Source organism: Acomys minous, assembly GCF_964271855.1.
Source record: "Acomys minous genome assembly, chromosome: 1".
Taxonomy (NCBI): domain Eukaryota; kingdom Metazoa; phylum Chordata; class Mammalia; order Rodentia; family Muridae; genus Acomys; species Acomys minous.
This window is the reverse complement of record NC_140483.1, coordinates 6,134,642-6,150,085: the sequence shown is the minus strand read 5'-3', so window position 1 is coordinate 6,150,085 and position 15,444 is coordinate 6,134,642. Positions and strand designations below refer to the sequence as shown.

The following is a 15,444-nucleotide window of genomic DNA, read 5'->3' as shown; positions in this document are numbered from 1 at the left end:
AGAGTCTTTCCTAAGACCTGGCACTCTGTGATTCAGCTACACTGGCCAGCGAGCTCCAGGCATCCTCCAGTCTCCTCTTCCTCCTCCTCAGGGCTGAAGTGACACTGTAACCAGCTTTTTATGATACTGGGGACCCAAATTGGGGTCATTTTGCAAGTATTTACCAACCGAGCCACGTTCCCAGCTCTCCCAACTCTTCATCCCCCTGGACTAGCTCCAAGACCGTCATCTCCACAGCCTGAGCCAAGGTAATTTCATCTGATTTTCAGTCACTAAAACTTAGTGCAAGGACAACCATTTTTATTAGTGAAAAATCATACCTCTGAACTGTTTTTTAAGAAACTCACTTCCCTTTTAAATCCACTCTATTAGCCACAGGAATGTTTAAAATATTTCTGTAGGAAGGGTCCAGGTATGAGTGCTCGTGCAGGGTCTGCTTAGCCCATAAGACTATCTGTATATCGGATAAGACCGTAAGAACTTTGGAGGGTTTGAGGGTTTTTTGTTTTATTTTATTTTTTTTATTGTTGTTTTTAAGCTGCCTGACATACTTTCAGACCGCAAAATCCTCACACCAACAAAGCAATTAAAATGCCTGTTCCTTTTTTGAAGGTTTAAAAAATTAACTTTTAAATATAGAAACACTTGCTGTGCTTTATTTCCAAACAAAACAAACAGAGGCAAAAGAGCTGAAGCCATTTCACAGGTGTGCAGAAACTCAGTCTGGGAAGACAAGCTGTGAACGTTCTAGAAAGTCTTACTTTAAAAATTTTTTCTTTTTCTTTTCTTTTTTTTTCTTCTTTTTCTTTCTTTTCCTTTTTTCTTTCTTTCTTTCTTTTTTTCTTTTTTTTTTTTTTGCTTGTTTTTATGTTTTGTTTTGTTTTTCAAGACAGGGTTTCTTTGTGTAGCCTTGGATGTCTTAGACTCATTCTGTAGAACAGGCTGGCCCCAAACTCAGAGATCTGACTGCCTCTGTCTCCTTGAGAGCTGGGATTACTAGTGTGCACCACCATGCCCAGTTGTGAAAGTCTCACGTTTACAATGAATTTCACATTTTAAAAGTTGCCACATTTCGGTCCTAAAAGGACCTAAGGACATGGGCATAGGACATTGGAGCTGAAAGAAAGTGCTTCCAAATATCCGGGGCGGGGGGGGGGGGAAATAAGCAGAAGCAATATTACCTAGGGTTTGTAATGTGTGGTGATGGCTCAACGAGACGGCTTGGCAAGTCTGAGGACCTGAGTTCAATGCTTAGGGCCCACATGGTAGAAGAAGAGTGCCAAGTCCCACAGGTCATCCTCTGGCGTTCATGTGTGTGCTGTGCTGGGTGCTTCATCCACTCAGCAAGTATCTACCCATAGTAAACTTCCATTGTATTTTAAGCTAGATAACATTACTAGCCTCTTTTTTTTTTACTGCAAAGTTTTATATCAGAAACATTTCTAGTTTGTATCTATTATTAGAGCCATAGTCAAAGAGTCATACTGCATATGCATTTTGTATATTTTATATACATATACATATATATACATTAATATTGTTTCTAAAAGTATTTATTTCTCTTAATACACAATAGATAATTTAAGTTTTCCTATTAGTTGTGTCTTCTATAACTAGACAGGCCAATCGGGAATTTGATGTTGTATGTGTGTAATATGTAAGCATCCATGTGAATGAGTAGGCATGCATGTGCCATGCACAAGCACAGAGGCTGGAGGGCAACCTTGAATCACACGCTATGTAAAATATGGTCTCTTTTGTGTCCCCCACCCCCTGGCTGCAGAGATTCTCCCCCCTCACCTGCCATATCCCAAAGGAGTGCTCAGCTCCAAGGTGCCCACGCTATGGAGCGCTCAGCTCCAAGGTGTCCCCGCTATGGAGCGCTCAGCTCTGAGGTGCCCACGCTACGGGGTGCTCAGCGCCGAGGTGCCCACACTATACAGCCAGAATTTACATCTGTGTAGCCAGCACTTTAACCACTGAGCCATTCCCCTGGCCCCAAGTGCTAGCATAATTAATTTCATACTCTCTAGAGACAGCAATTATGATTCGATGAATACCCAAGGTGTTAGAAAGAATGTATTTCAGTTTAACACTGTGGAATAGGAGGCAAAGCAGACCACATCACACAGATATGTAGACAAATACACGCTCGTGGTTCATCTAAGGCTACGCTGGTCTTCCTCACGGCTCTCCTGCTACACTGCTTGAGCATGGTGGTAGTGGTGGTGATGGTTGCTTTGTTTTGTTTTTTAAGGAAATAGAGCCTGATGAGTTGAAAAGTCTGTGTAAGACGCTAATTCAACCGGCCGCCTCAGCGTAACTGTACTTCAGAAACATGTATGCTTCGTTTCTCATTGTGTCTTTCCTGGGTCCCTCCAGAGAGCACCTAGAGGAAGGGGGACATTTGCAGTATCTCTTGGCACCATCAGATGACAGCGCCTGCTGGGGTCAGGCTCTTACTCTGTGGGACATTGCTGATGGCACTGGAGCATGAGCATCTTGGAACCCGTGCTGGCGAGCGCCTCTCTGGTCATTCCTCCTCCTGTGCTCTTCTCTGTGTTGAGCTAAGCCCAGGCCCTGCGTCACCACATCTATTGGCTGTTCCTGAAGATTCCTAGAATCTCTGCCTAGCTGACAGGCTTACTGGATCTTTCTCATAGCCTGTGTCACAGGAAGCCGAGGCAAAAATCTAGAGGTAAGTCAGACACTAAATGCCTGGCCATGCTGGCTTCCATGTCCCTCTTGTTGGAGGCCTCAAGTCCACCTGTCATGCTTCCATGACCCTCTCTGTATGAGGTGACTTACTACAGGGAAGGCAGGTGTCACGCCTTGAGTAACACACATGACTACTGCTGGGTTCAGCCCAGAGAGAACACAGATCTGGCACTCTGCCTCCACTTTCCTCCATCTTTCTTTCCCTTGTCTCAAGCTGAAAACTATGGGATTGTCTCTCCCCACCCCACCCCCCACAAATTATCTGTTAGTTAAATCCCACAACAAAGGCTGGCCAGGCCTGACAGTTCCAGCTACTCAGTGAGAGCTACAGAATTCCGGAGAGTCCGTCCTCTCTCTCTCAAGTCTTCCGGCCTCTGGGAACCACTAATTTGTTCCATGATCTAGTTTTGGAGCTTACCTAATGATATTTTTTAAATATTTATTTATTTCTATATTCTGGGTTGAGCGCTTGCATGTGTATATATGCAGCGCATGATGCTGGAGATGGCTCTTTATCCAGGGCCTGAATCGTCTGTTAGCAGCACTCCCTGAGATGTTGACAGAGGCCGCAGTGTATGCTGGACAGAGTTCTGGCCAATGAGGAAAGGTTTTACGAACAATGTGAACAAATCTTTGCTTCCCCTGGAAACTACAGCCCTAGGGACAGAGAGACATACACACTTACCTACAACCTCGCCCCCACACACATGGGACAAATACCTGTGTAAAGAAACGAGAACATGCTGTGCAATCTAAGATGTTGGGTGGCTTTTACATATGATAGCGATTTGAAGCCCCTCAGAGCATAGCTTTTAAGCTAAAAACCACTCAAGACGAAGAGACTAGGAACCAGCTGACATACAAAGAAAGAAATGGCCCTAAAGGAGGAAAAGAACAAAACCCGGATCTGTAAGGAACTGGGAGAATAGCAGCGCACCACACGTCTTCAGTGTGGCTGGAGGGCAGATTGCAAGGGAAAGGAAGTGGGACAGGTCAGGCTCTGGGGAGGGGTATGTGGGACTCTGTGAGTGGGAGAAATGTCTGCGCTTTGTCGCTGTACAATGAGGAGGCTGTTGGGGAGGGCGAGGGAAGTGAGTCAGGAGGACGGCAACTTCGGAGACAGAAGGAAAGGGGCTAAAATGGATGCAAAGCTTTCTGTAAAATCCAGGTAACACTGAAATGATAATAAAGTTGCATAAGTAGAATTTGATGGTTGCTTTGGGGGTCGGGGGAGGGAGCGGGGGGGTGGGGAACCACAGTGCTTGGGACAGACTGATGGGCGAGGAAGAAGAATCTGGAATATCGTACTTGACTGGGGTAGGCTCGAACCCCTGCCAGTCTCTGAGCTGACAGTTCTTCCTGAATGAACTTTTAGTTCCTGCTGACAGAAGACCCAAGTGTGAGGTGCAGCTGCCCCTCCTGCCTGGGAGAAGGAATTGGGCAAACAAAGCTCCTGGACAGAACAGAAGGTGGGTAAAGGGCAAATTTTCACCTGGTGGAAGGACGTGGCCACAGGTAAGAGAATGGCATGGCCTGTGGAAAGGGCGCCCCTTGGCTGTTATAAGGGTTTATGACCTATTGTACTACCTCGCAGGCAACAGTGAGTGAGACCACACAGTGACAGGAACTGTGTAATTATAACTAGCTCTTATTACTCAACTCAGTTCTTCCTCTATAAACCGTATTACTACTCCACAGGACCCTTCATGGAGTCCCCTTTCCAACGTGTCTATTAAATCGCTTCTCCCTGCTTTTCAGTATAACTTGCCTCTAACTGGCATAGAGGGACGCCATCTAAGCCCAATCCTTTCAGCGGTGCAGAGCCTTCGCTCTAAGTCTCTGATTACATTAACCATTTATTGAGTTCTAACCCTGGCATTTATAGTCTGAATAATATCTTACAACCTTCTAGGGCAAAAGCTATGATTAACTCTCTCAGAAGGGAGCTGCAGGCTTGGGGAGATGAAGCAGCTTGCCCGGGCCAGGCCAGGAGGGACCATAGCCAAGATGTGCAAACAGGAGTGTCTGATTCCCAGGTCATGTTTTCGCTCAGTCCACCACCACGCCGTCAGCCTCCCCCACTTGCCCACAGGCTCTCCTTGCCTCCACCTAGGTCTCCTATCTCCAGCCTTTCATCCTCTCCTCTCTTCTCATTCCTCCTCCTCCTCCTCCTCCTCCTCCTCATCCTCCTCCTCCTCCTCTTCCTCCTCCTCCTTTGTGAACACTGCTCCTTCCTGGTCCCTCTGTCCCACTCTGCCTTAACGAATTAGAAATTTCCTATTACAAATACAAAGTAGACTCTGTAGACTATGGTGGTGAGGGCCACTCGGGTGGTAGAAGAAGATGTAAAACCAAGTCCACTGTGCAGAATCACAACTCCTAATGCACAGCCATGGACTGTGGGAGGAATGGTGTCTGTTTCTCATTAGTGTCCCATGGGTCCTACAAAGTCACGACTTCGCTCGCTGCTCTAACCACCAGCCCAGTTTCTCTGAGTTTTGCCACATGCCCAACAAGGGCTCTGTGCACTCAACAATATCTTCTTGCATCTCCCTAACTCACCCCCAGGCGTAATTCAAATAAAAGTAAAACAGTGAGCCAAAAGTAAAAGCAAAGAGGTTTAAACTAGGACTGCTTGACTCACAACACTTCTCTTACTTAAACATGCGTCAGTTATGTCAGCTTTCCATCTTCTTTAGAGAGCAACGTGAGAGGGGAGGGGTACATTTTGACTCATTGTTCTGGAAATTTCAGTCCATCTTCTCCTGGAAGCCATCAAGCAGATGGGGAAGGAGATGAGGGGAGAAAGTGAGGGAGGGAGAGAGGGAGGAGGGGAGGGAGAGAGGAAGGGAGAAGGGGGGGGCAGAAAGAGACAGAGAGAGAGAGTGGCAGAGAGAGACACACAGAGAGAGGCAGAGAGAGAGAGAGAGAGATCATTCTATGCAAAGGAGGCTTCTCCCTTTCCCCTTTTATTCCTTTCCTGGCCCCTGCCTGTGGTCCTCTGGCGCCCACATTCAGGACGGGCCCTACCTCTTCAATGAATCCTCTCCAGAAATGCACATAGGTAGGCTTCCCTAATCTCCAGGCATTTCTCAATCCAATACAGTTGATAATCAAGATCAGCTACCACAGGCATGTCTTAACGTATTTCCCCAAACTGTGTTCCAAGCCCTAGTTTGCGGTTGCCTCAAGCACGGGCTTATCCCAGTGACGTAATGAATTTGGATGAGAATGGGAAGGGGCAGTGGAGCAGCGGCAGTGGCCTGGCCAAGTCAGAGAGCAGTGGGTGCCCAGTGGACAGCATCGGGGTGCTACACGTGCTCCTCACACAGGCTTTGTCACGTGTGCTCCTCCTCTTCTGCTGATGAACAGTTGTCTGCAGGAGTAACAAACTTCCAGCAATTGAACTTGATTCTTCTGTCTCCACGGTGTCATGAAACTTCCCCTCCTGCATCTCCCGACTTAAAAACATGACATGGAGATGACTTTTAAATAATTCTTCATAGCATAGGTTAACGTAGTTGGATAACTATCGTGGTATTATTTTAATCCATTTTTTCATTTTCTAAGTTAACTTTGGGAAAAACCATTGTGCAAGAATTTTATCATTATTCATAATTTCTGATGACACTATAATAGATGTAGTTGTTTATATATGTACGAGAACATGTATGTGCAGGTGTACATGTATGTGCAGGTGCAAATGTGTGCAGCTACATGTATGTGCAGATACACATGTGTGCAGGTGTGAGTGTGTATGTGATCGTGTGTGCATGTACATGTGGGAACCAGAGGTCAACACCAGGTATTTTCCTCAGAAATGCCCACCACCTCTTTTGAGATGGGGTCTCTGACCTGGTGTTCACCAACTAGATGAGTCCCAAGTATCCTACCTCAGTCCCCCCAGAGCTGGTATCATGAGTGCTTTCTCCTGTGTCTTTTTGTGGGCTCAGGGGACTAAAATCAGGTCCTTGTGCTAGCAAGGCAAACATGTCACTTTCACGCAATAAATGGAAAGTTCTTTTTCAGCCCAGAGTTGGGAGTATGCCCTGTTATCTGCACCCAACTCCAGCTCCTAAGAATTCACCAATTACGTAAGCAACGCTTTGCGGATGCTTTATTGTAGCTTGTTTAAAATCAAGGAACAGTGCAACGAACACTTGATAGTTCTTCTTTATAAGGTTTGGTTTCCTGGGTATATGTGCCAACTGCTTGTGACCAGTATTACAGATAGTTCTGAAATTATATGAACTTAATCAAGGCCAAAATATTCAGAATCCTCATGCATTTTAGGTTAATGATAAGCCACATGATGAGCTTAAACATTTCACCCAGCTTATTTTTAAATCAAAGTTTCTATTTTTTTCCCATTATTTTCAAAATAGTGATCTAACATTTGAAATCTGTGTTCCACATTCAAATGTATGGTTTAAAGACATGGTTTCAAGGATGCTTTACTTTTCTGTTATGTGGTGTTTTTAATTAAGGATGAACTATCTGAGAAGAACACACTGGAAAGAGAAAAGCACAACGTACTGAGAATAGTTCTCAGCTGGTTTTTGGAAAGACCCCAAACCCCTCCCTGTGGCACAGGAAATTTCCCCTGCTTAGTAATATTTTCCTGTCTCTCCTCTTCTTTATGGTTTCAATATTGTTGCTATTTCTAGAAAGAGGCTTGGGCTATAGGGACCCTGGACTTGTACTTTTCCTTTTTATAATACTCATGGTTAGCGCCTTCCTGCCCTGGGAAGAGCCGGCTGGGAACAGTCATAGTTGTGGAAGCAGCCTGTGGGACTGCCAGCCACTCCACACTTGCTCTGCGGGATGTGCAGGGAGCTGAGTGGCACGGGCTCAAATACTAAGACTTGGGTTTATGTCAGATGGTAAAGCCGTAAAGCATCTTTTACATGAGCGTGTAGCAGAGGGAAACTAGGAAGGGGCCCATGAGAGGGGAGAGGAGGGCAATAGAATACATGTGACATAAAGGGGAAAGAGGAAACACTTCAGGGACTAAGCCTGAGGGGACAAGTGGAAGGCTTGTAAGTGGGAAGTGGGGGGGGGTGGAGGGGGAGACAGGGAAAGGAGGAGGTGGGGGAGGGTCAATCAAAACCACACCACACACAGTGAGGAAACTGGCTACTTTAAAAGCTCTTTAACATTTCTAACACCTACAAATGTATTTTACGTGAATGCGTTCCCATTATCTTAATTTTAATTCACAAAGTGTATATTTTTAAATTTTGAAATATATAAACAGTACATCATGCTTGATCTTTATAAAACTGATCCAGACTTTAAAAGATTCAAAAATCGTGTCTAAGCCTATGGCCAGGGAAACAGTTTAACAAAACCTGTATTTGCTCATCCAAAGGGCGGGCAGCCATCTCACCAGGCTACAATGTGACCATTTGTCCACAAGGCTTGAAGGGGTTAGCGTAGGATGGGTAATTTACACCAGAAAACAAAGTATTTCATGGTTCTATACTCTTACACATTTATGAAACACCTGAAAATGTTAAACTAATTCTGCATTAGAATTTAAATGTATGGATATATAATATATGTGCCTATATTTCACTCTTTAAATTTTTTTTTACTATGACACATGCTCTTTTTAAAAAAGATATACTTACTTTTATTTTATGTGCATGAGTGTTTGCCTGCATGTATGCAAATGTACTACACGTGCGCCTGGTACCCGTGGGGCCAGAGGAGGGCACCTGGTCTTCTAGAGTTATAGATAGTTCTAAGGTATTTTGTGGGTGCTGGGAACTGAATCCAGTTCCTTGACAAAAGTAGCAAGAGCTTTTTCTGCTGAGCCATCGCTCTAGTCCCAGTATATGGTGGGTTTTGTTTTGTTTTGTTTTCTTTTGTTTTGTTTTGTTTTGTTTTGTTTATGCTTTGGCACATCAGACTAAATTCCCCACACCATGAGCACTTGCTGACAGACATTCATAGTTACTGCAGAAAAAGCTCCGTCGGGCTCCATTTTCCTGCCTGCAGCCTGGATTGACAGGTAGGAATTTAGCTTAATATTTGTGAATTGCTCCTTTATTGGGTTCAGTTCTTGCAAGGCAAGGCTTTTCCATAGTTGCCTGGTTATTAAGTGTGTGCTCCCACTTCACGGAAAGATGCAGAACTCCAGAGGATGCTTTGTAGTCCTGTTTTTACAGTACAGTAAATGTCTGTGTTTGTTAGCAGCAAGCCCTTCAACAGACTAATCACTAGCACTTGACTGTCCGTCAGGAGACGCGTCCACATAGAGCCCTACAGAAGCACACATTCAACAGCAGGGCGAAACCAGGGCAGCGGAAGAGAAACTGGCTTTCTTTCTAGGTAAGCCCATCACTATTGCTACCACTGATAACTTTGAGTAACTACCGAAGGACGGTGTTTTGGTTTGTTTATTCAGGGCCAAACTATGGAAGTGAGGATGTTCAGAAAAGCCCAAGGACAAAACTTTCAGATGAGGTTCACTAAATTGAGGGTGAAAAAAATGTGTACTCTAAGCTGTTTTAATATTCATTTAGCAAACATTGGAGACACTTGTGTCCTCCGAAAGTCCTTCTCTCCTGTCTCAAGGCCACCTTCTAATAAACAACAGCAAGATGGCTGTCTTCGAAGTTTACATTGCAACAGAAAAGTGTAATATTCAGAAAAGAGACCCGATCCCTTTTGACATCCCACACAGGCACATGACAATGATACAAAGATTGAGACAGATAACCCATCCAGGCTAGCACGGGGTTTTGTATGAGGCTGTTTTACTGATAGGAAAAAGTTACTACATACAAAATTCCAAATTTGTATTCAGTGTCACCTTTTAAGAAGAAATTCTTGATGCTGGGAGACGGCTCAGCAGGTAAAGTGCGCGGCTTATGGCGGTTATGACCCAAAGCTGACTGGCTGTGGCGGCCCACCTGCAATCCCAGCATGAGGGAGGCAGAGGCAGGGAGTTCCAGGAGAGAGAGAGACATGGCTTCAACATGCAAAGTGGAGGCAGACGGAGGAAGGGACCTAATGTCAACTTCTTGCTTCCACATGCACATGCACACACCTGTACATGTACAAACACAGATATACATTGTCCTCCACAGAGGGAAAACAATGCAATGTCCTGCATGAAAACTCACAAAATTGCCTGTAACCCAGTGGTGTCCGTGATGGGCATCTGGCAGATGACTCTGCCTGTATCTGCTGGAGGGGCTTCAGCCCGGTCATTTGCTAACTTGTTAAACATGAGTATCTTCGTGTTAGAATAAGGTGAGTGAGAAATCTGATGTGGTCAGGAAAGATTAAAGACCAATCAAGGCACAAAATGACACTCTTGTTGGCTTGGTGTGTTAGCAGCTCACACAAATGAGCCCAGATTGGATGTCGTGTCCTCATAGACAGCAGTAAAACAAAACACCTAATTGCTGATTTATGTCTCATTCTCCTCCGGGCACCAAGATCCAGCATCTTTTTATTCCATCACATTATCTGCCCAACCCAATTTCTACCCTAACTGAAGTCTTATTCACTCCTTTTGAAAGCATAATTGTTCCCATGGCAACAACAAAAGATGTGCAAGGCTTCTCTGCTGCTGGTGAAGTGATCATAACATATTGATAAAGCATCACCAGATATCATTTCCATAATAATCATCTTGAAGAGGGAAAGGAAGCAGCTGTGTTCTGAATAAGATGTTTCTCAGCATTTCTAGTGGTGTTTTTAAAGGGGTCACCATGAGAGACAATTTCAGATGGTCCTGCATTTGGACAAGTAACTGTTGCCAGCAACCATGGCTTTAAGTCTATGGTCCTTTGTATTAGGGATAAGGCCAATTGATTTGATTTCTATGTGTATTTGGCAAGTTACTAGACAAATGAGATATAATAAATTAAATGACTCCAGAGCGCATCTGTAATATTATAAGGTATAAAGAATAAAGTTTGAGCCCTGACATAGAACGGGGTTCTCTCCCTAACACTGGCACATACACCCACATTCTGCTCTTACCTGAGGGACCCAGGACTGCTGGCGCAGCAGGCAAGGTGTTTGGTGAGAACACAAGTGGGAGTGTGAACTTCCAAGTCCTGGGTCCCACAAGCTCCCAGAACAGCACTGCCAACCCCTGGGCAAGGGGCTGAATGAGGAGTCTAGGAAAGCCTGGCTTCCAAGACACTTGGGTCCCCCAAGTGCAGTCAGTGGATCTGTGATATCACTGCAGGAACACATGGTCTCTCTAAAAGTCCAAGGAGATGAGCAGATAGTGCATCACACTGAGGGAAGAAGCACAGGGAGACTGGGAGCTGGGAGCTTCCTCCTTGCATCTCAGAAGAAGAAAAAAACTCTATCCCTGAGCACACGTTTACCTTCTAGCACCTTCACAAGGTGAGAGAGAGAGAGAGAGAGAGAGAGAGAGAGAGAGAGAGAGAGAGAGAGAGAAATGATAGATAGATAGATAGATAGATAGATAGATAAATAGATACAGACAAAATAAAAAGAAAGAACATGGCCATTATCAGTAATAGATATTCCTTTGGATTCAACAAGTAACAAAAATATAGCAAGGGCTTATTTTTATGGCTTAGATGAAACTGACAAATTCCCTGAATGACACAAATTATTAAAGCTAGCATGGAAACACTGTACCTTCATAACAGCTGAGTTACTAGATTCACTGTGGTAATATATTAACATTAGGTGTTGCATAACTAATTTTTTTAATTCATAACTTTCCCATATGCAAAAAAGACTTAAGCTCAGATAATAACACTTCTGACAGAATCTAATAAATGTTTAAACAAGAGAAAATAATGAAAAGGGGAACCTTTTAACATACATTTTAGGAAGTCAAGCTAGGATCAGGGTGATGTCTCAGCCAGTAAGGTTTACCACAAGCATGAGGACCTGAGTTCATCTCATCAAAATACGCGTGAAGCCAGCTGTGCTGGCAAGTGCCTATAATGCCAGCAATAGGGGGGCAGAGACGCAGAGATCCTCATGGTTTACTGGCCAGCCAGGCTAAATGACTCAACAACTCCCCTCCCAACACACACCAGAGAGGGAGAGAGAGAGAGAGAGAGAAAGAAAGAGAGGTGCACTGGTAGCAGTGTAACAAAAAATTAAAAGGAAGAAGGGAAGGAAAGGGTGGGGGAGAAAAGCCAGGAAAAGGTGAAAAGTGGAGGGGTGGAGGGAGGGAATGAGAGAGAGACAAGAAAGAAAGAAAATATACTACCGACACATGCTACATGAACTTTGACATAAAAATCTTTTAAAGCAATAATTCAAAAGCATAAATATATAAAAAGATCTCAAAACCATAAAATGTGCTTTCCATTTGAAAATTGATCAGCATGGAGGCCATATTAAAATAATAAAGGACAATTGCAAACCATATGATTAGTACAGGAAACAGAAGATTCTTTTAATACAATTCTAAGTTCATTCATAATTAAAAGGAAAATCTCCGAGTGGCTTTATAGATATGATGAAAGTTGGCTAACAAAAGTTAACACAATAAACATCGAAAACCCTGTGGGTAACATCTTAATGCTGAAACATACAGCATTAACTATATTTCCTTAACCTACTGTGGCCCTGGGTACCAAGCCCAGAGCCTCATGCCCTCCGAAGAAATTCTTTCCTGCTAAGCTGTCTCTCAAGACCTACTTTGCCCATCTTAGGTCAGGATATCTGTTCTCATTAATGTAAGATGGAACCCAAGTCCTGGTAAAGGCAATAAAACAAGAAAAAAAAAGAAGAAGAAGAATGAAAGGAGTTAAGGGGAAGATGCAAGCCAGTTCTTTATTCCAAACAGTCCTTCAGAAGATCGCAAGGTGTCCACAAAATAGATACTGAAGCAAAGAAGTGCACTTACCAAGGCTGCAGGATGCACCGTCAGCACTCCAAGTCAGGCTAGCTCTGTGTATTAGCAGCAAGTATTTAGTAAATGAAGCTAAGGTAGCAATGCTGTATCCAGTTACGTCTAACTCCACGGAAATACTAAAAGATACATTTGCAGAAAGATGCTTTCAAATGTTGTGCGCATGCCTTTAATCCCAGCACTTGGGAGGCAGAGGCAGGCAGATTGCTGTGAGTTTGAGGCCAGCCTGGTCTACAAAGGGAGTCCAGGACAGCCAAGGCAAACACAGAGAGACTCTGTCTCAAGAAACAAAAACAAAACAAAACAAAAAACAAATGTTGCCTATTGAGCACTTAGAGCAGAGTTGAAGACATGGTACACAGAGATCTGTAGGACATTCAAGCATCACAAGTCTCAATCCTGTTAGAATAAAATTCTCCCCAAACTCATCTTTAACTATGATAATAAAGAGTTTTTAAAAATCTAAGCTGGCATTTTGAAGAAACAGACGAGCTGGTTCTGCCATAGCTAGGACAACCTTGAAAGAGAATGGCAAACTTGAAAGGCTGATGCAAAGTGGTCATTAGACCAATGGAGAAGAAGGTAAGGTCCAAGCGTAGTCGTACACAATGCACAGGTTACTGACCAGTCAGCCACAGCATCTCATGGAGAAGAGCACCTTTGCAACCAATGGTTCTGGGTCAGGGTATCCACATGAAAACAAGCCTAACTACCCAAAACCAAATTAAAGTTGAAAACAAGACTTAAAAGTAAAATGATATGTTTTTATAGAAAAAAATGAATGCCGTCACAAACTTGAAGTAGACAGATTTCTTGCATGATGCACAGAATATTAACTATAAAAAGTAGAAAAATTGGAATTATTGAAGATTAAAGCCTTATGCTTATTAAACTGCTAACGTGACGAAGAGACAATCAGTGGGTGAGGGGGAAATGCCCACCTACACATGTCTAACCAAAGTTAAGTTTCCAGAATACATAGGAACTCCTCATCCTACCGAAAGCCGATGAGGATACAGAACAGAAGGAATGCAGAGCATGCAGCTGCACTGCAGTGACCCAGCGGCCTTCTGAGAGCGTCCTCTGGCAGCTGATGGAGACAGGTGCAGCCACCAAGGCCATGGAATGGGCCGAGCTTGGGGACTGCTAGGGAAGAGTGGGAGGAAAGACAGAGGAGCCGGAGGGGTCAAGGACACCACAAGAGGCTCACAGAGACTGAGGCTCCATCCAAAGAGCTTGCATGGACAGAACCTAGACCCCCTGCATATATGTAGCAAATGCGCCGCTTGGTCATTGTGTGGGTCCCTTAACAATAGGAACAAGGGCTGTCTCTGACTCTGCTACCTACCTCTGTGTCACTTTTTCCGGGATGTGTCTAGTCCTGCAGTGACTTGAGATATCAGGGTGGATTGGTACCAATTGGGGGCCTCCCCTTCTCTAGGAGGAAGGAGATGGGGGACTGAGGGGAGAGGAGGGAGGGGGCTGGTAGGAGGATGCAAAGTGATAAATAAATGGAGGGGAAAATGTTAGTAAGAACATAAATACATATATACATATATACATACATATATACATATATAAAACCAAACCAAAAAAGAAAAAGAAAATAACCTAGCTTTAAAAAGAAAGTTAAGTGTATGCTTATTGTAAAATACCCAGCAGCCCCATGTCTAAGCACCTATACAAGTAAGTTTACAAACTCAAGTTCTTACGCTGTTAAGATGGATCATTGGGTGCTCTGCAAGCCTGACCTGACAATATGAGTTCATTTCTTAGATCCCACAAAGAGCCAGCTGCACTGGCAGGCATCTGTGATCCCAGCCCTGGAATGTCATGGGACAGCTCAGTGGCGTACTGTTCACAGTGGTGGAAAGACTCTGCCTCAAGGCCTCAGGAACGGGTGGCCCCAGAAGTCATTCCACAAGGGAAACGTGGCATATATGTACCAACATCCTCACACATACTCAATAACGGACCTTTTCTTTTTTTAAGCAAAGATATTTTTTAAAAAACACCTCTCAGAGAACTCAAGGCTGAGCTTTACCTGGAAGCCTCATCCCTCCTGGCTAGCCATAGTAGTCAGAAACGTTGTGCAAGCTGCCAGAGGTGAAAGACAGTCATTGATCCCTCCTGTGAGCTACAGGAAGAACTGGGGTTACAAGATATGCCAACTTGTGCAACAGTGGCACTGTCGTCATGGGAATAACCACTTCCTGATTGGATTTACGTCTTGCTCCAGGATGAAGTCCCTTCCTGGTACCTGATTAGATTTATGTGGCAAGATATGCCAACTGTACAAATTCTCAAAGAACTAATTACAACAGAAACTCTATGTTCTTACAGATGTATGGATCAATGCTTCTACAAGTTTTATTTATCACCACTCAAAACTCAAAACAACCAGGAAGTCCTTCAACAGGCAAAGAATAAACAGTTTACAGTGGAGTATAGCACTCAGGTGGCCATCCAGAGCACGGCTGGACCACAAATCCATCCTGGTAGGTGAGAGACGCTAGACCAAAGGGCCCATATATAAGATCCCAGTCATGTGATGTCATAAAAAGGGCAAAGCCACACTAAGAAAGGTCACGTCAATGGTTTCCAGGATTGGGAAATGTTTCATAGTTACTGTTTGTGTTATGGTTAATGCTTATTTGGTTTTAATTTTGGAATCAAGTTTCACTTTATAGGTAACATACACCAATATATCTCCTTTTAAATAACAATGTAAACTAAAATAAGAAAGGTATAGGATCCATGAACTTTGTGGATCTTATAAAGGGAGACACGGAGAGAATAAATTAATATGAAAACAATATCCTTTTTTTTTAAAGACAGGGTTTCTCTGTGTCACT

The 15,444-nt window shown here is 43.8% G+C and overlaps 1 protein-coding gene and 1 long non-coding RNA gene across 3 annotated transcripts in view; one reads left to right on the top strand and one right to left on the bottom strand.

Annotated features, from left to right (window-relative positions):
- LOC311592721 overlaps window positions 1-13,907 on the top strand; it is a 32,879-nt gene extending 18,972 nt beyond the window's left edge. The window contains exons 5-9 of the long non-coding RNA XR_014777495.1: window positions 92-248; window positions 2,383-2,698; window positions 4,094-4,187; window positions 8,965-9,054; window positions 13,563-13,907. This is a non-coding gene — a long non-coding RNA (uncharacterized lncRNA). The remainder of the gene's footprint in view (window positions 1-91; window positions 249-2,382; window positions 2,699-4,093; window positions 4,188-8,964; window positions 9,055-13,562) is intronic.
- KCNK2 (potassium two pore domain channel subfamily K member 2) overlaps window positions 1-15,444 on the bottom strand; it is a 186,641-nt gene that overhangs the window by 151,805 nt on the left and 19,392 nt on the right. The gene's annotated exons all lie outside the window — the stretch shown is intronic.